Source organism: Lepidochelys olivacea (genome assembly GCF_965140295.1).
Source record: "Lepidochelys olivacea isolate rLepOli2 genome assembly, chromosome: 1".
Lineage (NCBI taxonomy): Eukaryota > Metazoa > Chordata > Testudines > Cheloniidae > Lepidochelys > Lepidochelys olivacea.
Window position 1 is genome coordinate 147,620,500 of NC_140411.1, and position 25,358 is coordinate 147,645,857.

Genomic DNA, 25,358 nt, shown 5'->3' on the forward strand with positions numbered 1-25,358 from the left:
ATCATTCAGTGAGCAAAAGAAAATGATACAAAAAACAATAGCAGAGGTTCTTGACCAGTATTTTGTTATGCATTAAAATAGTGATGGAAAATCTAGAGAGAGCTTGTTAGAGAGGCTGCAGTTTTGAAACAGAAACCAAGTAAGCAAGGAATATATCTATAATACAGCAGTACCTCAGATTAGATCACAATCTGTTAACAATTTTCATTTAACTGCTTACAAATCCAAATGTACATAAAGTTGATCACAGTTCAGTAATAGTCAGTGACTATTGAACTAAGCAAGAGTCATAGGGCCAAATCGTGTGAGTCACTCAGTAAATTTCATGAGGCAATATATCACCTTAATCTTGCAAGGTGCTGAGCACTCTTGACCTGATCTAGCAAAGCACACAAACACATGCTTCACTTCAAGCCTGTGAGAGTTTCCAATGAAGTCATTGAGACAGCCCATATGCTTAAAGTTAAACATGTTGTTAAGTGTTTTGGAGGACTGGGGCCAGAGTGCTCAGCATCTTACAGGATTGAGCCTTTAATTCTCTATTTGTAGTCATTGGGAATTTTGAGTACTCGACATATCCGAGTCCCCAATCCTGCAAAGCGCATGAATACCTTTAAGCATTTAAGTGAAATCAGTGGGACAACTCATGCACTTGCAGTTAGACACATGATTAAGTGTTTTGCTGTATAGGGGCCAGAATGAGGTACTAACATTGAAAACTCTTCATCATTCTTGTGACCCACATTCCTTTCTCTATTTATCTGATGAGTAGTGAACTATGCTTGTTGGCTTATTTTCTCTACCACAGGTTGAGTTTTGCCTCTTTGACCTTAATTAGTGAAAGGGTGGGCAATTTGTTGTATGTTACCATTGCGATGTGAACCAATCCTTTTGTCAAGGAGAATCCCTGCAATTTATATTTTTCATTTTTTTTAATTAGCTGAGGATTTGATACCCGAAGACCTCCTCTTTGCAATGTCCAGCTCAGAAAAGTTCACCTGAGAGGGGAACAAACTTACTCATTTAGCTATTGTTTTCAGTTCAGGCATGGATCTATCTGCTACACTTGGTTTATTTGTGCTAGAACAGAAAATTAGTCTCCTGGCACAAACATTTTAATGTATATTATCCCAGAAGTTTTGTTTTTCCTTTGCATAGGTAAGAGGCAATGAAAATTTATTACTCTTGAAAATGTATTAGAGGATTAGTGGTGGCTTATATTTTGCAGAACAACAACTTTGTTTGCCAATATTATAAAGTGATAACTTTGCCTTTATAGTCTTATATATATTGATTTTTCAGTGCACTAAAATTGTGAGATATATCTATACTACAGAGTGACTAGTTCAGGTCAAAGAGGCAAAAGTCAACCTGTGGTAGATTAATCACAGCATTTGAAATAATTAAGCAAATTGGATGTTTTAAATGCTGCTTAGGTAATTTAGTTGACCAGTTTGATAAATACTGCACTTTAATATTTGATAATTATGATTCCTAGTAGTTTGTGAGAATTTTTGGTTATGAGCAATTAGCTTTTATTTTTAATTAACCAAAATGGCTAAAAATAATATATAGTGTATAAAACCTGTTATCTTGCATCAAAATGTGTTTCTTTATATTCATTTGTTTTGACCGCTGCTTTGGGGTCAGGTATTGAAAGTATTTATGCTTTACTGAAGTGGGTAGTTCTACAGATTACTATGGTCTGGGATTCTCAAAAGGGCCTTATGACAGGGTACATAAACGCTGCACCATGTAAGATGTTTCTCTGAGCTGGAGTGGCCCAGGCTTGATGCACCTGTAAGTCATGTCAGGACTGAAGGAGGCATTCAAGAGGGGAGATCCCCAATCTTCCCAACTCCTAGGGAGAGGCCTGATAGACACAGAGCCTGCTTCCTTGCCTAAAGAAGGTTCAAGCCCTCTGAGGTAAAGGAGCATTAGACTTTCCTTTTCCTTAGTTTATTTTCCTGTTCCTACTTTATTTGTTCCCTGAGCCCTGGAAGGGGTAAGCATCCAGAGGTACTCAACTAGAGGGATCAGACTCTGTGTCCTCTTCGGAGTGCTACTGAGAATCCCCATTTGAGTCTACAATCCTGTCAACATCCTAAGAGGGTGCTCTTGCATGACCAGAACCCTGACAGTCCTAATTGAAATTCTCTGGAAGATGGCAGCCTAACTCAGTTAATCTTTTTTGGAAATCACAGACCATAGCAATTAAGATTGTCAAGTTAAATCAATAAAACAAAAAGAGGGTGGATGATGGAAGCATTATTATCCCCATTTTACAGATGAATAATCAAGGCACAATGGGATTAACTGACTTGTCAAAAGTCACACAGGAAGTCTGTGAAAGGTCCTGAGAATTTTAATTAATAGGTAAGGTAATACTTAAAGCATGTCTACACTTACAGCATTGCAGCACGGCTTGTGAAGACACTCTATGCCAACAGGAAAAAGCTCTCCCGTTGGCATAATAAAACCATCTCTGTGAGCAGCAGCAACTATGTTGGCAGAAGAAGATCTCCTGCTGACACAGCGCTGTTCATACTGGTGCATACGTCAGTGTAGATTCATAGATTCATAGATATTTAGGTCAGAAGGGACCATTATGATCATCTAGTCTGACCTCCTGCACAATGCAGGCCACAGAACTTCACCCACCACTCCTAAAAAAGACCTCACACCTATATCTGTGCTATTGAAGTCCTCAAATTGTAGTTTGAAGACCTCAAGGAGCAGAGAATCCTCCAGCAAGTGACCCGTGCCCCATGCTACAGAGGAAGGCGAAAAACCTCCAGGGCCTTCCAATCTGCCCTGGAGGAAAATTCCTTCCCGACCCCAAATATGGCGATCAGCTAAACCCTGAGCATATGGGCAAGATTCTTCAGCCAGATACTACAGAAAATTCTTTCCCGGGTAACTTGGATCTTACCCCATCTAAAAACCCATCACAGGCCATTGGGCCTATTTACCATGAATATTTAATTACCAAAACCATGTTATCCCATCATACCATCTCCTCCATAAACTTATCGAGTTTAATCTTAAAGCAAGATAGATCTTTTGCCCCCACTACTTCCCTCGGAAGGCTATTCCAAAACTTCACTCCTCTGATGGTTAGAAACCTTCGTCTAATTTCTAATCTAAATTTCCTAGTGGCCAGTTTATATCCATTTGTTCTTGTGTCCACATTGGTACTGAGTTTAAATAATTCCTCTCCCTCTCTGGTATTTATCCCTCTGATATATTTATAGAGAGCAATCATATCTCCCCTCAACCTTCTTTTAGTTAGGCTAAACAAGCCAAGCTCCCTGAGTCTCCTTTCATAAGACAAGTTTTCCATTCCTCGGATCATCCTAGTAGCCCTTCTCTGTACCTGTTCCAGTTTGAATTCATCCTTCTTAAACATGGGAGACCAGAACTGCACACAGTATTCCAGGTGAGGTCTCACCAGTGCCTTATATAACGGTACTAAAACCTCCTTATCCCTACTGGAAATACCTCTCCTGATGCATCCCAAGACGACATTAGCTTTTTTCACAGCCATATCACATTGGCAGCTCATAGTCATCCTATGATCAACCAATACTCCAAGGTCCTTTTCCTCCTCCATTACTTCTAGTTGATGCGTCCCTAGCTTATAACTAAAATTCTTGTTATTAATCCCTAAATGCATGACCTTACACTTCTCACTATTAAATTTCATCCTATTCCTATTACTCCAGTTTACAAGGTCATCCAGATCCTCCTGTAGGGTATCCCTGTCCTTCTCTAAATTAGCAATACCTCCCAGCTTTGTATCATCTGCAAACTTTATTAGCACACTCCCACTTTTTGTGCCCAGGTCAGTAATAAAAAGATGAAATAAGATTGGTCCCAAAACTGATCCTTAAGGAACTCCACTGGTAATCTCCCTCCAACTTGACAGTTCACCTTTCAGTAGGACCCGTTGTAGTCTCCCCTTTAACCAATTCCCTATCCACCTTTCAATTTTCCTATTGATGCCCATCTTATCCAATTTAACTAATAATTCCCCATGTGGCACAGTATCAAACGCCTTACTAAAATCTAAGTAAATTAGATCCGCGGCGTTTCCTTTATCTAAAAAATCTGTTACTCTCTCAAAGAAGGAGATCAGGTTGGTTTGGCACGATCTACCTTTTGTAAAACCATGTTGTATTTTGTCCCATTTACCATTGACTTCAATGTCCTTAACTACCTTCTCCTTCAAAATTTTTTCCAAGACCTTGCATACTACAGATGTCAAACTAACAGGCCTATAATTACTTGGATCACTTTTTTTCCCTTTCTTAAAAATAGGAACTATGTTAGCAATTCTCCAATCATACGGTACAACCCCTGAGTTTACAGATTCATTAAAAATTCTTGCTAATGGGCTTGCAATTTCTTGTGCCAATTCTTTTAATATTCTTGGATGAAGATTATCTGGGCCCCCCGATTTAGTCCCATTAAGCTGTTTGAGTTTCGCTTCTACCTCCGATATGGTGATGTCTACCTCCATATCCTCATTCCCATTTATCATGCTACCATTATCCCTAAGATCCTCTTTAGTCTTATTAAAGACTGAGGCAAAGTATTTGTTTAGATATTGGGCCATGCCTAGATTATCCTTGACCTCCACTCCATCCTCAGTTTTTAGCGGTCCCACTTCTTCTTTCTTTGTTTTCTTCCTATTTATATGACTATAGAAACTTTTACTATTGGTTTTAATTCCCTTTGCAAGGTCCAACTCTACTTGACTTTTAGCCTGTCTCACTTTATCCCTACATATTCTGACCTCAATAAGGTAGCTTTCCTTACTGATCCCTCCCTTCTTCCACTCCCTATATGCTTTCTGCTTTTTCTTAATTACCTCTCTAAGATGCTTGCTCATCCAGCTTGGTCTACAACTCCTGCCTATGAATTTTTTCCCCTTTCTTGGGATGCAGGCTTCCGATAGCTTCTGCAGCTTTAATTTAAAATAATCCCAGGCCTCCTCTACCTTTAAACCCATAAATTCTTCAGTCCAATCCACTTCCCTAACTAATTTCCTTAATTTTTGAAAGTCAGCCCTTTTGAAATCAAAAACTCTAGTTGCAGATTTATTTTTGTTAATCCTTCCATTCAGTTTGAACTGAATTAGCTCATGATCACTTGAGCCAAGATTATCCCCTACAACCATTTCCTCTATGAGGTCCTCATTACTCACCAAGACCAAATCTAAAATGGCATCCCCTCTAGTCGGTTCAGCAACTACTTGCTGAAGGAATCCATCAGCTATCGCATCTAGGAAAATCTGAGCCCTATTATTATTACTAGCACTCGTCCTCCAGTCTATATCTGGGAAGTTAAAGTCTCCCATGATCACACAGTTTCCATTAGTATTTACTTTATTAAAAACATTAAAGAGGGCTCTATCCATATCCAAATTAGATCCCGGCGGTCTATAGCACACCCCAAGCACTATCCCAGGGGAGGCTCTAATAGTTTTCTTCCCCAATTTAATTGTTGCCCAGACAGACTCAGTCATATCCATTTCATCGCTTCTTATTTCTTTACATTCTATCTCATCATTGATATACAATGCTACTCCACCACCTTTACCTTTATTTCGGTCTTTCCTAAACAGCACATACCCTTCAATACCTGTAGCCCAGTCATGACTACTATTCCACCAGGTCTCTGTTATACCTATAATATCTGGTTTCACTTCCTGCACCAGTAACTCTAGTTCCTCCATTTTGTTACCTAGGCTCCTTGCATTAGTGTACAAAGCATCTTAATTTTTGCTGTTTGGCCTCACTCACATTCTGTACCCTATTAGGCACGGTTATTTTACTACCAGTATAACCTATTAGACTTGTATCTACACTGCCCTTCCTCCTACCTACAGCTGTATCCACTCTTACTTCATTTTCTTTCCACTCTATGCTAAATTCTGGCGTGGAGATTACCTGGACATCTCCCAACCATCTCCCCCAAATTCCTAGTTTAAAGCTCTCTTACTCAGTTGTGCCAGCCTCCATCCTAGAAGTCTATTTCCTTCCCTACTCAGATGAAGTCCATCCCGAGAGAACTGTCCTCTATCCATGAATGCCTCCCAATGGCCATACATCCCAAAGCCCTCCTTATAGCACCACTGCCTAAGCCATCTATTGATAGTCATAATCTTGTCACACCTTTGTTGCCCTTCTCTAGGAACAGGCAGAATCCCACTAAAGATCACCTGAGCCTCAATTTCCTTAAGCGTCCTCCCCAGCCTAGCATAGTCTCCCTTAATACTTTCCAGCGAGAATCTAGCCGTATCATTTGTTCCCACATGAAGGATAATTAGGGGATTCTTTCCCGCTCCCTTTAGAATCCTTTTCAACCTCAGGTCTACATCCCGTATCTTAGCACCTGGAAGACAGCACACCCTCCTATTTTCTGGATCAGCTCTGGTTACAGGCCTATCTATTCTTCTCAGTAAAGAGTCCCCAATCACATAGACCTGCCTTTTCCTAGTGACGGTGCTATTCTCCAGTCTATCCCCTGTTCCCTCTGGCTGCAAGTTCTTTCCATTCCCATTCTCCCTTGTAATCCTTTTTAACCCATCCTGTATCCTCCTGGGGCTCATATTTGGTGTAATCTCCATTAACTCTTCCCCTTTTCCTATAGGACTAAGTGTAGTTTATGTTGGTGTAACTTATGTCACTTGGGGTGGTTTATTCACACCCTGGAGTGACATAAGCTATAGTGTAGAGCATTGGTTCTTAAAGCCGGTCTGCCGCTTCTTCAAGGAAAACCCCTTGGCCCGCGCCACTTCCCGCAGCCCGCATTGGCCTGGAGCGGTGAACCATGGCCAGTGGGAGCCGCGATTGGCCAAATCTACTGACACGGCAGGTAAACAAACCGGTCTGCACCATGGGCTTTCCCTGAACAAGCAGCAGATCGGCTTTGAGAACCTCTGGTGTAGACATAGCCAAAACTGTAAGATCTTTGGGGCATAGTCTATCTTTGTCATAGGAGTACAGTTACTCACTTGTATTAATGTTTACCATATCAGATTGTATTTACTGAACATCTCTGGTAAAACCCACAAAATGAGGCTACTTGTGCACCTACAGTAACTCACATGCCTACCATGTTTGATGGATCAGGCTGTAAAAATGCATGGAGATCCTGATAAAAGTAGCAATAGGAAATTTTATCCTACAGTGTGTGTTTATGCCTGATTTGTCAATGGGGTTTTATAGCAAACATGCTAAAAGGGTCATGAGAGCTATGTTAGAGTGCAGAACTTATAGTAGCATGAAACGTGCTACCAGGAATCATGATGCTTCATTGGTTTCCGCTTTATTATACTGCTGCTTAGTAGTGTGTTTCTTTTGCGAGAGGACACATATTTAGCCTATTGAAGATGCAGGGTCCCTATAAAATATGCTCAATGTTCAACTTCTGACTTAAAAAAATCTTTAGTATTTTATTGACTACATGCATTTTTTTATTCTTATGAAAACCGAACAGATAAGATAAAATAAATTTTAACAGACACTTGACTAGTGCATTAAAAATTGTTTTCTGCTAATCCTTTGGTGAAGGTATATTGATTTTTAGAAAAAAATCTTTCTATAATTAATATTCTTCAATACTGATTCTAATGCTTTGCTAGCCTTGACTATAAAACATTATGGCCTGGTTTCTGATATATGTTTTGCTGTTAGGCAAAAGCAGAAAGAGGCCAGAATCTAGAATTACTTTCAACATAGCAAAGGCAGCATGGTCTAGTGGATGGAGCACTGGACTGGAAATCCGGAAAACTCTGTTCTATTTTTGGGTCTACCAGTGACCTAATCTTAGACCTTGGGCAAGTCACTTCATTTCTCCAATTCTTTGTTCTCTTGTCTATTTAGATTGTAAACTGTTCAGGCCAGGGACTGTCTCTCACTGTGTGTCTGTATAGTGTGGAGCACAATGAGTCCTGGTTGGTACCTCTAGGTGCTCATGTAATACAAATAATGAAGATAATAGAGAGGTCCCTTTCCTCCAATCCAGTAACACAGGAAATTTCTCTAGTACTCCAGAGTTCTGGAAAAAAGACAGATCCCAACCTGGTCCAGGCACCATGGATTAAATTTTTCAAAAGAGCTAAGGGCTAGATTTCGAGAGTTCAGCATCAAGAATTAATGCCAGATTTTCAAAAGAGCTCAGTTTCCTCTTGACACCTAGATAAGGGCCAGATTTTCCTTGGAACCAAAGAACTCCCATTTTGATGTTCATGAAATGATTTTTCAAATGATCTCAATGCCCAACTGGCTGAGTACTAAAAAAAATCTGGCCACTTATTTGCCTAAATGGGATCTGAGCTCTTTTGAAAATATATCCCTAATGTCCCCAAAAAGGTGGTTGTCTGATAAGGATGACGTCCATCTTTGTCTCCCTCCCAATGACAGGTATATGACGGTTGGTAGTATACATCTTCTAGTGGTGCACTTATCTTCTTTGTGGAGTGGCAGAGAAGTGTGCTTGGCAGCATGTCCCACAAGTCCACCCAATGAATTCCTGATCTGCACATAAGGATTCCTAATCAGGACAGGATGTTCCCACCAGAATCCTTGATATCTTGTAGCAGCAATAGCTGGGGTAAGAATTCAACTTGACATGTAATTAGGAAATCCTTATTACTTATAGAAACCTCATTTTGATTCCTGATTAGTACAATACTGGTTGAACCAATGGTTTAAAAAATAACCAAGCAGACTCCCACTTAATTGGAGCATTATGTTTCTTTACATTGTCAGAGCTCTGGCTGGTCTGGAACACTGGACTGACTGACTGATTTCACTGTGATCTAGGGATGGCAATCCGGAAGACAGGTTTGGAAATTTTTATTTCAACATTTAGGGTGAAATACTGGCCCTACTGAAATCAATGGCAAAATTCTCAATAAATTCCATGGGGGCAACTATTTCAACCCTAGATTTTCATTAAATTATACACTTAATGTAATGGTCTATGGAAATTTCAAATGTGGAAAAAATGTTCCTATTGGTTGTTTTGTGAAATGTTGTCACTCTTAGTGTTTGTTACTTGAAGAAGCATATAGGGCTACTGTTAAGGTTCCTTCCCCACTCTGAACTCTATGGTACAGAGGTGGGGACCTGCATGAAAGACCCCCTAAGCTTATTCTTATCAGCTTAGGTTAAAAACTTCCTCAAGGTACAAACTTTGCCTTGTCCTATTCTGCTACCACCAAGCGTGTTAAACAAAGAACAGGGAAAGAGCCCACTTGGACACGTCTTCCCCCCAAAATATCCCCCCAAGCCCTACACCTCATTTCCTGGGGAAGGCTTGATAAAAATGCTCACCAATTTGCATAGGTGAACACAGACCCAAACCCTTGGATCTTAAGAACAATGAAAAAAACCAATCAGGTTCTTAAAAGAAGAATTTTAATTAAAGAAAAAGTAAAAGAATCACCTCTGTAAAATCAGGATGGGAAATACCTTACAGGGTAATCAGATTCAAAACATAGAGAATCCCTCTAGGCAAAACCTTAAGTTACAAAAAGACACAAAAACAGGAATATACATTCCATTCAGCACAGCCTATTTTACTAGCCATTAAACAAAACAGAATCTAACACATATCTAGCTAGATTACTTACTATCTTTTTACAGGCGTTCTGAGCTGCATTCCTGATCTGTTCCCAGCAAAAGCATCACACAGATAGACAGACCCTTTGTCCCTCCACTCCAGCTTTGAAAGTATCTTGTCTCCTCATTGGCCATTTTGGTCAGGTGCCAGTGAGGTTATCTTAGCTTCTTAACCCTTTACAGGTGAAAGGGGTTTGCCTCTGGCCAGGAGGGATTTTATAGCATTGTATACAGAAAGGTGGTTACCCTTCCCTTTATATTTATGACAGCTACCAACGAAGAATTTACAGGAAATGCATAATCTTCAGTTATGTAAAGGAATAGGAGGCAATACGTACAGTATAAGCCCAGGTGATAATATTTCATTAGCTTTTTTTTTTCAAGATGTATGTGTACTGTAGATGTCCCCTTAACTTCAATAATAAAATGTAAGAATGGGTGGAAAAGGTAGGTCTGTAGCTGGTTCAGGGTATTGGTTTGAGAAGAAAACACTGAATGTATTGGGTATTAGTTTGTCATGCGAGTGTAGGGACTCTTCACAAAGCAGATTTCTGGTATCAATGGCCTTGTTCTGAAATTTTAATAATCTTATTTAACCATGGACAAAAATTAAATTTTCATTAAAGCCATATTGGTTAGCAAAGCTGGAATGCTGCATCGGTAGCACGTGGAAAGCAGAAGTTTATCAGTTCTGTCCTTTCCAGTCATATCTCTGCTGTAGGAATTAATTATCAAAGTTTATTGAGATATACCAATAAATTGCAGGCCAAAACTATGTAAAATTAAACTATTGTGAGCAAAGAAGGCCTCACTAGTGAACCTAAGTTTCACTTGACTATTTTATTATCTTCTTGGCCCCCTTCCCTCACCATCTTTTTAATTAGCTTACTATTTATTTTGAGTTTTCTAATGAGTTCCCCTTTGAAACAAAATATATATCTTTCAATATTTAAAGCATGTCAGTTATAAATATTGGAATATTGTCTATTTGCTAAAACTTTCATTTCAGTAACTGTATAATTTTTTTGTCCAACTTCCTGTGGCTGAACATGCTCTTCTGACTTTAAAATTCCCCCTTTAATGCTGATCTACATTAAGTGACTAATGTGATGACTGCCATCTTGGGAACCTCCTTAGCTGAAAGTATGGGTCTCTACGACTTTATCTAAAGAGCAAGGCTCCATAGTTGGTGCTGTTACACACCCACAACTTCAATGGATTGGGTGCAGAGGAAACATATTGCTCTGGAGAGAGGAAGTACATCCTGAATGGCAGGCTCACGTTAATTAGAATCTCAGACAATGCCACATTCATATGTTGGCTGCCATCTTGATTGACAAGAGGGATTGAACCTCTAAAGCTGAAGCATGTCTCCAGAGCTTGAGCTAAAGAGCCAGACTCTGTGACTGGCAGTTATAATAGATTTGCCTCATCTGTGGGTCAAGGGTATGTAACACATGATAACTAACACAAATTTCCTCTCTACCTGTAGATCATTTGTAGTCATGAAAAAGACTAAGGTCAGGTTTCAGCCAAGCACTTAATCATATGCTTAAATTTATCTTCACTAGCAAACTGTCAAACATAATGGGAAAAGAGGACATAGAGAGAAATTCTTTGGTTTCTTTGATTTGGAGAGATTCCTAAGATGGGTAACTGTGCATTTGCTTTCTCCTTGAGAAGAGGACTGCAGATAATGTGGTTTGTTTGTTTGTTTTCTTTTAATGAAGGACTCTCAGCTTTGGAACTTGCTAAGACCCTCTAGGCTTAAACCAAGGCTATTTCTTATCCTAGGTTTTTTGAGATGGGTGCAGGTTAAAGAAAGTATAATAATAAACTGGTACAAGGAGATAAGGGTGATATTTCTAATACGCTATTGGGGTGAGGTGAGTTTATATTTCATTTCGTTTATTCCAAATAAATAAACAAATCTGTAGAAGAGAGTGGCCCACAAAGTGCTGTTCTCCTCTGGAAAGTGACCTGTGTAAAAATGGAACCTTCTTACACAACACGCCTACTCTGTCTGTGAATTCATTGTCACTTCTGCTGATGTTGCTGACCAAAAAAATATGTTTTTACTACTCTTTTCCTTCTGTTGGTATTGCAAAGTCAATACAACTCAAACAGAGCGAGCTGGATTCTACTGCAGCTTGTGTTACAACCAATAGAATTAACTACTGGTTAAGGCCCTATTACAGAATCAGCTAGAAGAAGATAGTTTGACTTTCAGATTCAGTGGTGAATTTGCAGGGCTCACAGCTCAAAAACCATATTTTTACTTGAAAATCAGGAATATTTGATCTTTAAGTATTTGATAGACAGGACCACATACTTCCATTCTTACAGTCACTTTTCAGATTGGATCTGTATTTTAATAGTACATGTAGCTTGAAGTAATAGCAATAGCTGGTACCGTGATGTTTTTTGTGGCTGGCAGTGCTTGATTATATAGAGAGACTAAACAGAAACTATACACAAGCTTTGGAGGGTGGTTTTTTGTTTTTTAAAAATCTACAACTTCCTGGGCAGAAATCAGAGTTCATGAGCACTGGTGACTCACTATAATGCTGCATAACCTGTAGCTGCATATCTTACTGAAACTATTTTATTCATACATTTTAAAACATTTGAATGATGAATTTGTAATCGGAAAGTGGAATAGAAATTTTTTCTATGTAGACCATTTTTTCCCAAGTGTCTATTAACCTAACTTTATCACTTAATTACAAGGTTATATTAATCCTGTATGGCTTAATGAAATTTGTATGAGGTTTATACAATTACTGACCATGGATTTAACAATTATTTCTTATAACATTTACCTTTTATTGAGTAAAATATGCATTTTTGAGGAAACACATTATTCTGGCATCCCCTGATACCTTCTGCAGTAATTTCCATTGATTGGAGTGCATGTGCTGGTGAGAACAGAACAGATCAACTGTACTGAGTCAACAAGACGCTCATCATATTAACAGATGTTTTTATTTTCACGTAGCAATAGGAGCTTTATAGGCCATTGTTTTCCTTTTCTCCCAGAAGGACATGTCAGTATGGTTATAATTTACAATCTGGATGTTCTGTTACAAGTCCAAAAGCTCCCTGACCAAAAGGCTACAATCCTCTGAGACACTTGTAATCAGTTTAATGAACTTACAGAATTTGTCCTTAAGAGACTACTGTGGTTGGGGAAAAAAAGATTATTCATTATAAAATGTGTTTAACTGACTTGCCCTTGAACAAAGGACAACAGCTAGTGCATATCATGTTCAAACTCTTTCCATATGGACACATCACATCAATGTCTGAATGCCAACAAAGAAAATAATATTAATTTGGTAGAGGCTCTCCTTCCCCCTCATAAAAAATGTTTGTTTGTGGTGTCAAGTTCATTAGTACTAAACTTTTACTATCAACTGTTTCTCAGTTTGTCAAGTACAATCCAACTATGGTGAAGCCTCCATGGGTGCAATTGATTGGTACACATTTTTTTGCCTGTTCATTCCCAAAGCTTATTGAAAAGCTTTTTTGTTAATTAGGATGGTAACCTCACCAGGTTGCAGATAAATCTTGATTTTGCCTAGGCCAGCTAAACTGTGAAATATATCTGTGGTCTTCTGGCACGCATTAAATGGATTAAAAAATGGGTAACTGAAAGGTCTTAAAAGGTAATTGTAAATGAGGAATCATCAAGCGGGTGTGTTTCTAGTGGGGTTCTGCAGGGGGTCGGTTCTTGGACCTATGCTATTTAACATTTTTATCAGTGACCTGAAAGGAAACCTCACTTATTGATGGCCTGATAAATAATGAGGAGGACAGGGCACTGACACAGAACAATCTGGATCACTTGGTAAACTGAGCAGAAGCAAACAATATGCATTTCAATATGGCTAAATGTAAAAGTATGCATCCAGGAACAAAGAATGTAGGCCATACTCACATGATGGGGGATTCTATCCTGGGAAGTAGTGACTCTGAAAAAAGATTTGGGGGTCCTAGTGGATAATCAGCTGAGCATGAGCTCCCAGTGAGATACTGTGGTCAAAAGGGCTAATGCAATCTTTGGATGCATAAACGGGGGAATCTTGAGTATGACGAGAGGTTATTTTACCACTGTATTTGACACTGGTGTGACAGCTTCTGGAATATTGTGTCCAGTTCTGGTGTCCACAGTTCAAGAAATGTGTTGAAAAATGAGTTCAAAGAAGAGCAACCTGAATAATTAAAGGATTAGAAAACCAGCCTTGTAGTGATAGACTCAAGATGCTCAATCTATTTATTTTAACAAAGAGAAGATGAGTGAATTATAGTCTGTAACTACTTACAAGGGGAACAAATATTTGATAGTGGGCTCTTTAATCTAGCAGAGAAAGGTGTAACACGATCCAATGGCTGGAAGTTGAAGTTAGACAACTTCAGAGTGGAAATAATGCATAATTTAACAGTTTTAACAATTTTAAAATTAAGATTTAATGTCTTTCTAAAAGGTTATTATTAGGAAATATTTTGGGGAAGTTCTGTGGCCTGTGTTATATAGGAGGTCAGACTAGATGATCCCGGTGTCCCTATCTGACCCTGGATTCTCTGAATCTATTGTTCTGGCTCAACCCAGGAAGTGCAATGTGAATATTTAAAATAACAGGGTACATTAAAGTGAAAATAAAATAAGAAATCCTCCATGTGAACAGTAAAAAGTTTCAGTTCAAGACATGGGGTAAAATTTTCAAAAGCACTGATGACCCATTGATGTTCAGTAGGACTTCAGTGCTTTTGAAAATTTTACCCATGATTCTGACTATCCTGGATTCAGTTCACCAACCTCAGCACAAACTTCAGCTAGACCACTATGTTTGACTAGAAAGGAGACAAAGGACTAGGTTACCACATAAGTTACAGGATTGTAATTCCGCTGAAGTTAATGGAAGTCAGTATAAAATTTGTGTGGGAGAGATCAGAATCAAAGCCAGCCTAGTTTAGAAAATGTTGGTACCTAACAGCATCGAGGAAAAATGCTAGCGTTATGCCACATTTTAGACTGTTTTTCAGACTGGCGAAAAGTGGAGGAATTTTAACAATGGAAATGTGTAACAGCTTTCCTTCAGAGCAATATTAATTTCTTGCATCACATGATATGTCTGTATCATTGCAATTGTTTTGGACAGTGAGACAGGCAACATGGTGATTTTAGCGTTTGTCATAAATGGAACTAAATTGAAAATATGAAAAATATTATACATGGACTCCTTAGATTTCTCTATAAGGTGTCACAAATGGGGGAAAGGAAATAATGAGCTTGCCCATGAAGTTTTCTTATCGTTCTTCCCCTGTTGATTGGGAGCGACCTCCCTGTGGAACTGTCAGGGAGTCTAAAACCAAGGGTTTCCATATTTCCCCACTATAGAAGCCAGTAACAGTATTTTCTGGGGGGGAGTGGGGGGCTGCAGTGGCTTTCTGGTACTATGAAGTCATGTCCAGATCCCCACTCCAGCCTGTTGGCTGTCACTGCTTCCAAATTCGGAGCCTGTCACAGTATCACTTGATGCACCTGTCTGTGTGTAGGTGGGGCCTTGCTCCACACAACATCTTGACCTGCCCCCTTCCTAGTCCTGACACTGCTGGACTCAGAGCCTCAGGGTTCACCCCCTTGCCCTGGGACTCTCCTTTCCTGCCCCCAGTCATGCTGGGATCCTCTCGCTTCCTGTTCCTAGGAAGCTCTGCTCAGGAGCCAGCACTCGGAGCTTAGGTTGACTAATCAAACTCCACCTGCTTGAAATTCAAAACACAAGCAGGGCCCTCACCCTACAATGCCGCACCCTGCCTCCAGCACTGCCAGACAGAGAGAAATTTGGGGGTGCTGCACCCACCATGCTCTTCACCATGGCTTCCTCCTCCCCTGGATTCCTCCTGCCATTTATTGTGATGGATCCTACAGGAGCTAGCCACTTCTCTCAAAAATGTTCCACAGCCCAGATGGGTAGGGAAGGGACAAGCTAATTCTGACTCTGCAATCTTTAAGTCACCTAAGTCCTGTGGTTCTTGGGAGGGAGGTTGGGGGTGGGAGAGACAATGCTGATGACCATGGCTTTCTCCCCCAGCCCTGTCCCCTGCTGTTCCCTACTGTCTTCTCCCCCAGGGCAAAGCTCAACCTTGGAGAACCCCTGTGGATCAGTTTCCATGGGGTCAGGTAAAGGGAGCATGCTATGAGGGTGACAACTCCCATTCCTCATCCAGGAGAGAGCTTTTGGATTTTTGTACCTTCTGGCCATGGAGGTGAAAGATGACTTGTGTCTTGATAGTATATTGAAGGGCTGTGTGTGGGTCTTCAGAGGAGGTATGGGCTGACTGGTTAGGAGACATAGGGAAATACTTTCCAATGTTTTCTTTGTGAATGAGACTGGAGTATTCTGGTTGTGTGTTGTGGTGGTTGTGTTTTTTTTTTTCTTTTTTCCCCCTGGCTTTATCTGAGCTCTGTATTGCAGATCTGTGTATGAAGGAGCGCTTAGCGGAGCAGTGATTGCACAACACTGTATATTTCCATTTCATTTTCACGCATCCTTGACCTCTTGCTGCAGTGATTTCGCATATCCTTTAATTTAATAAAGTATCCATAGAGAAAGAAGTAGAAAAAGTCCTTTTGTTTTCTTAATGTAGCTATAGAGTGTCAAGTAATTTTTGAAACGCTAACCACTGAGTTCCTTGTCACTCTGCTGCGTCAATGCCACAGTCACATGCCCTCCAGTTTGTGAAATATAAACGTTTTTCTTTGAAGATCTTGTAGTGCCTAAGGTTGCTGTGTGAAATAGTGTTAGGCCCTAGTCCCTTCTTACCAACAGTGGGAATCGCTTCCGTCGTTGGTTTCTCTGGCTTCTGTCAATAACTCCCCAAGGCATGGGACCTTCTGCACTGGGAAGCCAATCAGAGGGCAGAGGCACAAGATAATTGCAACCTTGCTTCACAGGGAGTCAAAGCTATCCCTCTGCCCCAGAAGTGAGGAGTATTATCCAGGAAATTAGGTGTGGCCATCCCCTGCAAATCCCCCAGCTGAGAGCGTCTTTAGAGCCCTGACTGTAAGGAGTGCAGGCAGTGTTTGTACTGCCATGCTCCCTCATGTGCTCATCTAGGGAAGAAGGATCCTGATGCAGGGAACAAAGGTAAGCAGCAGGATACGGACCCTGGACTTCAGGAAAGCAGACTTCGACTCCCTCAGGGAACGGATGGCCAGGATCCCCTGGGGGACTAACTTGAAGGGGAAAGGAGTCCAGGAGAGCTGGCTGTATTTCAAGGAATCCCTGTTGAGGTTACAGGGACAAACCATCCCGATGAGTCGAAAGAATAGTAAATATGGCAGGCGACCAACTTGGCTTAATGGTGAAATCCTAGCGGATCTTAAACATAAAAAAGAAGCTTACAAGAAGTGGAAGGTTGGACATATGACCAGGGAAGAGTATAAAAATATTGCTCGGGCATGTAGGAATGTTATCAGGAGGGCCAAATCGCACCTGGAGCTGCAGCTAGCCAGAGATGTCAAGAGTAACAAGAAGGGTTTCTTCAGGTATGTTGGCAACAAGAAGAAAGCCAAGGAATGTGTGGGCCCCTTACTGAATGAGGGAGGCAACCTAGTGACAGAGGATGTGGAAAAAGCTAATGTACTCAATGCTTTTTTTGCCTCTGTTTTCACTAACAAGGTCAGCTCCCAGACTGCTGCGCTGGGCATCACAAAATGCGGAAGAGATGGCCAGCCCTCTGTGGAGATAGAGGCGGTTAGGGACTATTTAGAAAAGCTGGACGTGCACAAGTCCATGGGGCCGGACGAGTTGCATCCGAGAGTGCTGAAGGAATTGGCGGCTGTGATTGCAGAGCCACTGGCCATTATCTTTGAAAACTCGTGGCGAACCGGGGAAGTCCCGGATGACTGGAAAAAGGCTAATGTAGTGCCAATCTTTAAAAAAGGGAAGAAGGAAGATCCTGGGAACTACAGGCCAGTCAGCCTCACCTCAGTCCCTGGAAAAATCATGGAGCAGGTCCTCAAAGAATCAATCCTGAAGCACTTGCATGAGAGGAAAGTGATCAGGAACAGCCAGCATGGATTCACCAAGGGAAGGTCATGCCTGACTAATCTAATCGCCTTTTATGATGAGATTACTGCTTCTGTGGATGAAGGGAAAGCAGTGGATGTATTGTTTCTTGACTTTAGCAAAGCTTTTGACACGGTCTCCCATAGTATTCTTGTCAGCAAGTTAAGGAAGTATGGGCTGGATGAATGCACTATAAGGTGGGTAGAAAGCTGGCTAAATTGTCGGGCTCAACGGGTAGTGATCAATGGCTCCATGTCTAGTTGGCAGCCGGTATCAAGTGGAGTGCCCCAGGGGTCGGTCCTGGGGCCGGTTTTATTCAATATCTTCATAAATGATCTGGAGGATGGTGTGGATTGCACTCTCAGCAAATTTGCGGATGATACTAAACTGGGAGGAGTGGTAGATACGCTGGAGGGGAGGGATAGGATACAGAAGGACCTAGACAAATTGGAGGATTGGGCCAAAAGGAATCTGATGAGGTTCAATAAGGATAAGTGCAGGGTCCTGCACTTAGGACGGAAGAACCCAATGCACAGCTACAGACTAGGGACCGAATGGCTAGGCAGCAGTTCTGCGGAAAAGGACCTAGGGGTGACAGTGGACGAGAAGCTGGATATGAGTCAGCAGTGTGCCCTTGTTGCCAAGAAGGCCAATGGCATTTTGGGATGTATAAGTAGGGGCATAGCGAGCAGATCGAGGGACGTGATCGTTCCCCTCTATTCGACATTGGTGAGGCCTCATCTGGAGTACTGTGTCCAGTTTTGGGCCCCACACTTCAAGAAGGATGTGGATAAATTGGAGAGAGTCCAGCGAAGGGCAACAAAAATGATTAGGGGACTGGAACACATGAGTTATGAGGAGAGGCTGAGGGAGCTGGGATTGTTTAGCCTGCAGAAGAGAAGAATGAGGGGGGATTTGATAGCTGCTTTCAACTACCTGAAAGGGGGTTCCAAAGAGGATGGCTCTAGACTGTTCTCAATGGTAGCAGATGACAGAACGAGGAGTAATGGTCTCAAGTTGCAGTGGGGGAGGTTTAGATTGGATATTAGGAAAAACTTTTTCACTAAGAGGGTGGTGAAACACTGGAATGCGTTACCTAGGGAGGTGGTAGAATCTCCTTCCTTAGAGGTTTTTAAGGTCAGGCTTGACAAAGCCCTGGCTGGGATGATTTAACTGGGAATTGGTCCTGCTTTGAGCAGGGGGTTGGACTAGATGACCTTCTGGGGTCCCTTCCAACCCTGATATTCTATGATTCTATGAAGGTTCCATGCCTTGGGTGTTTACTGGAACTCATTTCCCTCTGGTTGGTGTAATTTGTGCAAGATCCACAGTGTTTCTATTGTATTTTCTGACAGAGAAACTGCATTTGTTATGGCTCAGAATACTTTTTGTGACTAAATTACTATGAATGCACAAGTGCACACACACACTACCACCACCTTGGACATGTAGGCTGTAATCCAATGGAATTATAAGCAAAACCCTCTGGGGTCTTTGTACCTCTTGGAATAGCAGTCACTTTCTCCTATTTTGTTCTGCCTTTTAATGTGTCAGGTGCTCAATGAGGTACCATTGACCTGCACTGTCTGAACCTGAATTGGGGTATACAGTGCTAAAATATGCTCTCACCCCAGTCTATCCTCTACCACCTTCATAAATAAAACATTGCTAGGTATAACTTCAGTATGAGGGTTTGTTAAAGTAACTCTCAGCTGTAGATGACTGCCATTAGTCTCAGAGTAACAGCCGTGTTAGTCTGTATTCACAAAAAGAAAAGGAGTATGTGTGGCACCTTAGAGACTAACCAATTTATTTGAGCATAAGCTTTTGTGAGCTGAAGTGAACTGTAGCTCACGAAAGCTTATGCTCAAATAAATTGGTTAGTCTCTAAGGTGCACAAGTACTCCTTTTCTTTTTGCCATTAGTCTGTTGCTCATATAGTCTGCAATTATTACAAGTAGGTATGTGTGTGTGAGATTTTGTATATGATTTCCATTCTGTGTATTTATTTGATGACTTTTTGTCAGTCATACACTACATGTGTTTATAACTGTAGACATTCATAGGATCAAGCAATTAACAAAATCACCTTTTAAAAAATGAACCCCTTTCAGATTAATATGAATATACTTTGTAAACAGTTATGTTATATACATGACAATAGGCAAACAACATAAATCAAAAATATACAAAATAAAAAACTATTTTTACTTTCTTATATCAAATAAAATACCGAATTTACATACTATGCAAATTTAGCCAGACCCATCAATTGAAATGTTCTGGAAACTCACAAATATCTCCATCTTTAAAAAAGGATGGAAACTGTAAATCTTTCAACCCTACTCAGACATACACAGAAGTTCCCATTACTTCCCATCGAGCAACATTCTCGTCCAGTGGCCTCCAACCTTTCTGGTAATCGGAGTTAAGAATGATTGTTTTCATGGGTTGTAAGATTAAGGAAGCATTATCTAAAGCATCTAAAATGAGAAAAATACTATTTATAAAAAGCATATGGTACAAGACAAAATAATTCCTTGAAATTATTAATAGAATCACAGATCTCCACTTCCCATGGAGAAACTCATGGATGGGGAAGGAAAGCCCATCTTCCCCGCAATGTACCCCTTTGCACAGGAGTGTCCCCTTGCACACAATGCATCCCTTTGCATAGGAGCAGATTGAGGGCCACTAAGTGTGGAGGAGATACAGTTTTCAACCCAGTGGTTCTCTGAAATCATGAGAAAAGGGACTCACCAAGATGTCTAAAGTCAGTAGCTGTTTGCAGGAATGGCTGCCTCTCTACACAACTCAGTTCTACTGCTTTAGACCAGGTCCTCTTCAATAACCACTTCAGAAGTGACCCAGAGGGAGTTAATAGGTTCCAAGCTCCTCTTAACTCCTGAACATTTTCTTTAAGGGGTTGTACTTGGATTCAGTGGTGATGAGGTCATATAAACCTAGATGGTACCATGGAGACCAATCAGTCCCATGTTCCAATCCGTCTCCCTGTCCTCAAAGCTCTACTGAGTCAGATATTTTCCATTCAAATGTAGCCTCCTTCCCATCACATGGCACCATTTGGGAAAAAAAGTAATCAAAATCACAGTCTTTTTTTAAAAAAAATACTGGCTTTATTTTTGAGGTGCAGTCCCCATGTGGCATGCTTTGAAATAGCATAGGAAAGTCTGGGACTGGAGCGGGGAAGAGGGGGAAGTATCTTCATGCTAAGCATGAATGGAAGAAAATGGGAAGAAAAAAAATCTTCAGTTGCTGTAATAGTTGAATTCCCATTTATGAAAAGTTTTGTGTGCTTTCCATTAAAGTAAAGGGGGGAGAGAGAAGAGTAGAAAGTTAATGAACTGGCTTTTGATCTACAATAACTCTTTATATAGTTTTGCTCCACATCTTTATTTCCTTTCACTGGTATTTATACAGAAGAAATTAAAACAATCATAAAGCTTCTGTTCAGGTTGGGAAATAAGAAGTTTTGTTCTCTACTTCTGCAACTTTTGTGTTTAAAAAAAAAGTCTTAATCCTGCCTTAAATTAGTTGGTGTGTTCATGATTGAATAATCTTGTTTAAGAGGAAAAGAAAAAGGAGTGGGTGAGAGCAGAGAAGGAACAATATAAATCAAATAAGATTGCAAACTCTTTGGGACAAGGACTATCTCTTGTTAGTGTACATATCTACAGCACCTACCACAAAAGGCCACAAGCCCTGATAGGATCTCTGAGTGCTGTTTTAATACTACTATGAATAATAAAGATGGTAAGTGCACATAGATCTGAATCTTCAAATTCACCTTCCCAAGGGACAGTGGTTTGAAGGAACAAACTCCAAGTGTTGGGTAAGTCAAGATGCATTAATTCAACTCTAATAATGGTTCTGTCTGTTATTCTCAAATGTAGCTGCAGTGCTAAGAAGCGAGCAGCAGTCTCTGGGGTGGAAGCAGGACCGACCATCTAGCACTTAAGCTTAGTCCATGCTTTTTACACTTTCAATTTGCCTTAATCAATATTATTCAGTGACAATCACAGCCAACAGAGTGTTTGTCGGCTAATTTTGTTGTTGCCCTTATTGCAGAGGAACTATGGTTGTTATCATGCCTATTAGAAATGTCTTCTTTTCTGATGTTAAACTTTACTTCAAGAATTCACCAGGCTTCTACGTCACACAGATGGTTTCACTTCAACTATTTTTTTGTTTTTAAAATGCAGTTTTCAAAAATGAATGCATTTAATCTGTACTGTTTTGTTTATCATTCCTTTTATTGTGAAAGGAAATTTTGGATTAAAAATAGTTCAGATGTTTACATTTTAAACATACACACTGTTGTTCAAGTAAAAATCCTTTTGAAATTTACTAGCTATACAGTTAAATCACTTTGTGCTGTTATTCCCATCAGATCAATCAGTTAAACATAGGCAGGCTGGGCCAGTACTTGCATTAGTGACCTTCCCACAACAGACATGTGATAGAGGAATTGATATAGAAGACTCTGTAGGTGGCAGTCTTCTTCTTGAGTCTTTCCAGAGCTAAAGTCCCTGCATAATGTTAGACAAAACCGTGCTTCTGGAAGCTGCTCTCTTTCAAACTGATCCTCTAAAAATAAGGTTTTGATCCTGAGTATTTATTAACACTCCTATGGGACACTTCAGAAGAGTAGATGTATTAATCCTAGCATCCTACCAATTTTCACATTAGTTAATTACATTCTGTGTACCTTAATTTCCCCTGCAGTGTCAATTATATATTATTTCCTTTCCAAAAACTGTACAATTACTGTGCACTTATAAATGACTGCCACATTTCCTAGTGGAGATGGTACATTTCAATGAATTTTGATATTCATAATTAAGGCTGCAAGTCTTTAATAGAGGTCACAGAAGTCATGGATTTCATGACTTTCCAGGACTCTGTGACTTCTGCAGCTGCACTGGCTGGTGAAATTGACCCCAGGGCCACCCAAACAGCTGGAGCAGCCCTGGGGCCAGCCACACCGGCCATTGTTCCGGCAGCCCCAGGCAACAGGTCCCGAGCATTGCCCCAGAGCAGCAGTGGCGGGGGCGGAGGAGCAGCGAGCTGGGCTGCTCCCCCCCCCCCAGGGCTTGCATTGAAACACAGAATAATGCCACCATGGGAACTGTTGTGATCCAAGTGTGCAAAGCCATAAATCAACTTCTGCCAAGAAGTTTAGTGACTCTGGTCAACGTGCAGGACACAGTGGATGGGCATGATGGGGTTCCCTAACTGGGTTGGAGTGATAGACGGAACACATCCCTATTTTGACATCAGACCACCTTGCCAAAGAGTACATAAACTGAAAGGGATACTTTTCAATGGTATTGCAAGTGCTGGGAGATCACAGGGGGCATTTCACTGACATCAGTGTGGGATGGTCAGGCATGTGTCATACACCTTTCAGCTTTAGGAACACAGGTCTGTTCAGAAAGTTGCAATCAGGGACGACTTTCTTTCCAGATTACAAAATAACCAATGATGTTGAAATGCCACTAGTGACCTTGGGAGACCCAGCCTACCTGTTGCTCCCATGGCTCATGGACCCATGCACCAGCCACCTGGACATGAGTAAGGAACAGTTCAACAATAGGCTGAGCAAGAGCAGAATGGTGGTGGAATGTGTCTTTGGATGTTTAAGGGTCACTGACACAGTTTGCTTTCTAGGCTAACCCTCAGTGAAAGTGGGGCATGGAGGCAGTTAGGCTGGCAGCTAATTTTGAGCACCCAGATACCAGGGCAATAAGAAGAGCCCAGGAAGGAGCTCTGTGTTTCCAGGAGGCTTTGAAAACCCATTTCAGTAATGAGCCATAGTAGTGCGCGCCGCTTATCTATGTTGTGCATTCTCATACCATCCACTCCGTTGCACCAGTTTCCCTGTACCTCCATCCCCTCTCTCATGCTTGGAATAAATAAAGAGTATTTCATTCTCAAAATATTGACTTATATTGCACAAACAAGAAACTGAAAGAACAGGGAAATAATTTAACCTTGGGCAAACAATGTTTGTAAAACTGGGAGGGGAGAAACCAAATCAGCTTTTCTGTGAAAGCACAGAAGTCTTGCCCATCAAAGGTCTTTTAATGGCCGCCTTTTATTCTTAGTACCCTCCCCTGGTGTAGAGTGGAAGGGATACTGCACCTCCCCCCACCCAGAACATTTACAGGAGGAGGATTGGGAACAGGTCCCTGTTTACAGGCTGTGTACAAGGCAACCATTGTCAGTGCATACGCTGGGTCTGCCATGGTGAGTATGGCATACTGGCATGGGTGACGGGCCTTGTGCTGCAACTTGTGGAAAACCCACATTGGGCATGCAGGTGGACAATATCCCCGCCTCTTAGCAACATGGACATTGCTTTGAGATCAGGGACTAGCAAGTCTGGAGAGGGTTGGAGCCATGAGACAACACAAGATGCCCCCCTCCCCCCACACTTCGCTTAATGCTGCTGATAATAGTCATTACCCTGGACTTTCAGAATCTGAGGTAAACGCCAATCCCTGCCACCCAACCCACCAGCATGTTAGGGAAATCACCATGGGTGGGTAATCATATGCTCTATTTTTGAGGTATGAGCACATGTGATGAGAACTTCTACCATCTCCCTTAGATGACCTATGTGATATCAGTCTCTTGAGGGTAATAGAGTTGCATGGGAGCAGATGCTGCAAGCATCTGGGTACAGACCTGGTCTTTATTGTGCTGTGCTGTGTACCGCCATGATGCCAGCAGAATTAACACTGTAATGTCTCACATTCTCCTTCTCCTCCTCCTCTTCCTTTTCCAGAATGTCCTCCTCATTGTTGCCTAAGGTGGCCTGGGACTCAGACTCCCGGCAAGTATCCACACTGTGTTTGGGGGTAGTGGTGGGGTCGCTGCTGAGAATCAGATGCAGTTCGGTGTCGAAGTGGCATATCTGTGGTGCAGAACCAGAATGACTGGTCGCCTCCCTTGTCTTCTGGTGCGCCTGCTGAAGTTCTTTGATTTTACTGCTCCATGTCCCTGATGTAGCCCTTCTCCCCAATGCCCCGCACAATCTTTTCATAGATGTCTACATTTCTTCAGCTGGATCGGACCTGTGCCTGTACAGACTCTTTTCCCCATGGACCAATAAGATCCACCACCTCCTGTGTACTCCAGGCTAGTTCGCGTTTGGGGCGTTGAGTCACCATGATTAGCTGGACTGGCAAGTGCTGCATGCTGATCAAACAGGAAATGGGAATTCAAAAGCTCCTGGAGTTTTAACAAGGGAAGGATTGTTTCCTGTGTACTGGGCTGCTGTGCAGCAGAGTTGAAAACGATCTCCAGACCGGTCACAGCGGAGCATTATGGGACACCTCCGGGAGGTCAGTTCAGTCAGACTTACACAACACTACGTATATGATGCCTCTCTGTTGACCCATCAACATTGAATTAAGTGCTACACACCTTGTGGAGGTGGAGTAATTAAGTCGATATTACAGACGAGTTAGGTCAATGGAAAGGACCTGGTAGTGTAGATGCATACATTATTAGGCCATTGTAAGGCAGCTTCCATCAACCTAAGTTTGTAGTGTAGACCAGGCCTAAGTTTCTGTTGTAGGTCAACAAGACCCAACTTTCTTTCCATTAGAAGGTTCTGTTT

At 41.3% G+C, this 25,358-nt stretch overlaps 1 protein-coding gene across 3 annotated transcripts in view; it reads left to right on the top strand.

The window, feature by feature from the left end:
• The window catches only part of IL1RAPL1 (interleukin 1 receptor accessory protein like 1), a 1,123,909-nt gene that overhangs the window by 26,091 nt on the left and 1,072,460 nt on the right, over window positions 1–25,358 (top strand). Inside the window, exon 2 of one of the 3 annotated variants that reach the window (XM_084649011.1) lies at window positions 8,781–8,855. The exons of the other annotated variants lie outside the window; for them this stretch is intronic. The gene's annotated coding sequence lies outside the window, so the exon portion shown is untranslated. The remainder of the gene's footprint in view (window positions 1–8,780; window positions 8,856–25,358) is intronic. 3 annotated transcript variants of the gene reach the window in all.